Consider the following 3,024-nt stretch of genomic DNA (forward strand, 5'->3'; position numbering starts at 1 on the left):
TACTTCTTGGAGAGTGGTGTCTCCTAGATTGGCTAGGTGTCACTTGGGTGCCTCCGACACGATTGTGGAGTTGAATCAAGGAGTTTGTAAGGGCAAGGAGATCGCCTACTTCGTGAAGATCTACCGCTAGTGAGGCAAGTCCTTCGTGGGCGACGACCATGGTGGGATAGACAAGGTTGCTTCTTCGTGGACCCTTCTTGGGTGGAGCCCTCCGTGGACTCGCGCAACCGTTACCCTTCGTGGGTTGAAGTCTCCATCAACGTGGATGTACGATAGCACCACCTATTGGAACCACGGCTCAAAAATCATCGTCTCTCCAAATTGCATTTGAAATCTCCAAACCCTTCCCTTTACATTCTTGCAAGTTGCATGCTTTACTTTCCGCTGCTCATATACTCTTTGCATGCTTGCTTGAATTGTGTGAAGATTGCTTGACTTGTGCCAAGATAGCTAAAATCTGCCAAAAACTAAAATTGGGAAAAGGCATAGTTTTTAATTGGTCAAGTAGTCTAATCACCCCCCTTCTAGACATGCTTCTTAAGATCCTACACTTATCTCTACTTCTAGTCGCTTTTGCTGAGATTTGGGGCACACCAGCCTACACACCTTCTTGAGTTGCAACAGTTTTGTTATGCATATTGCTGCCAGTCACAGACCCATGTGTGCCTGCTGCTGTAGAAGTAATGCTCATCTTCCTCTTTTACAAGGAGACGGTCCTCTCATAGCTGGCCTTTTCCAATTCTTCTTAGGAGTGCTGGAAGGAAGAAAGTTAGTTATTTTTGATGCAATACTTATGATCCACAAGTATAGGGATCAATCATAGTCCTTTCGTAAGTAAGAGTGTCGAACCCAATAAGGAGCAGAAGGAAATGACAAGCGGTTTTCAGCAAGGTAATGTTTGCAAGCACTAAAATTATAGGTAACAGATGGTTTGATAGCAAGGTAATTTGTAACGAGCAACAAGCAACAATAGTAACTAAGGTCCAGCAAGGTATCCTAATACTTTTTTTTAGCAAAGTACAGGCCGAAACAAGCTCTTATAATAAGCAAAGCGCTCTTAAGGACACACGAGAATTTCATCTAGTCACTTTCATCATGTTTGTTTGATTCACGTTCATTACTTTGATATTTTGATATGTGGGTGGAATGGTGCTTGGGTGCCGTTCTTACTTGAACAAGTCTCCCACTTATGATTGACCCCTCTCGCAAACATCTCCAACTACGAAAGAAGAATCAAGATAAATCTAAGCATAACATAAAACATATGGATCCAAATCAGCCCCTTAAAGAATAACACATAAACTAGGGTTTAAGCTTCCATAAGTCTAGAAACACATCATATAATTACTACTCTACAATGCATTCCCTTAGTCCCAAATATGGTGAAGTGTCATGTAGTCGACGTTCACATAACACCACTAAGGGAAAGAACAACATACATATCATCAAAATAACAAACGAATACCAAATTCACATGATTACTTATGACAAGACTTCTCCCATGTCCTCAAGAACAAAAGTAACTACTCACAAATCATATTCATGTTCAAGATCAGAGGGGTATTGAATAAAATCAAGGATCTAAACATATAATATTCCACCAAATAAACCAACTAGCATCAACTACAAGATGTAATCAACACTACTAGCAGCCCACAGGTTCCAATCTGAGGTTTTGAGACAAAGATTGAATACAGGAGATGAACTAGGGTTTGATATGAGATGGTGCTAGTGAAGATGTCGATGAAGATTGGTCCTCCCATGATGAGAGGGTTATTGGTGATGACGATGGCTTCAATTTCCCCCTCACGTAGGGAAGTATCCCTGGTGGAATCGCCCCGCTGGAGAGCAAAAGTGCTTTTGCCCAAGTTCCGCCTCGAGACGGTGGCGCTCCGTCCCAAAATTCCTCTCCTTATTTTTTCTTGGGAAAATGGGAGTATATACTATAAGATGGCCCATGAAGGCTGGCCAGGGGCCCCACAAGCCACCAGGGCTTGCCTAGGGGGTGGGCGCACTCTGGTGCCTTGTGGGCACCTGGGTGGCCTCCTCTGGTATTCTTTTCTCTGGTATTTTTTATTTATTCAAAAATAATTCTCTGTGAAATTCAACTGATTTGCAGATGTGCAGAATAGGTATCTCTGAAGTAGCTTTTTCAGGTCCAGAATTCCACCTACCGGCAATCTCCCTCTTTATGTGATTCTTGCAAATTAATAGAGAAAATGCATTAGAATTGCTCCAAAAAGTGTTATATTGATCAAAAAATATTATAAATAACAATAGGAAAACATGATGCAAAATGGACGTATCAACTCCCCCAACCTTAGACCTCACGTGACCTCAAGCGAAAACCGATATCGATAAGCATGACCACATGTTGAGAGAGAGAGAGAGAGAGAGAGAGAGAGAGAGAGAGAGAGAGAGGTGTCGATAAAACAAAATACGGGCATGGAAGAATCATGATCATTATTATAACAACAATATATGATATCATAGAATTTCTCCTGAGCAAGTAACAATTCTTCACAATTACGAAGTATGAAGCATAAACTTTCTTGAAAACTAACAAACTATGTTCTCAGTCAACAAGGCAATTACACTTCATCATATTTTCAGGAAGGGTCTCATGTAAGAGCTTTTATTTAGCAAGTTCACATACTCAACTATCATTTAGCCTTCTATGATTGCTGACACTCACAACATATATATGGAGCAAAAGTTTCAGTCAGACACATAGAATGATTGGGGCTTATAATTTTTCCTCCCAACTAATTTACCTCAAGGGTAATATCAACAATAATAACTCATGATCACTCATATCCAAATGGATATATATGCCTAGATCTTTCCCCACCACATGATGCTTGCAAAAGAGAAAAATGAAAAGGGATTAGAGATGAACACTATTGACTCTTGCATGAAAAGTAAATACATAAAAGTAAAAGATAGGCCCTTCGCAGAGTGAAGCAGAGGTTGCCATGCGCTTTTTGTTTTTGGATGTGCAAGCTCTTAATGTAAATGGTCGTA

The sequence above is a fragment of the Triticum dicoccoides genome, chromosome 1B (assembly GCF_002162155.2).
Source record: "Triticum dicoccoides isolate Atlit2015 ecotype Zavitan chromosome 1B, WEW_v2.0, whole genome shotgun sequence".
NCBI lineage: Eukaryota > Viridiplantae > Streptophyta > Magnoliopsida > Poales > Poaceae > Triticum > Triticum dicoccoides.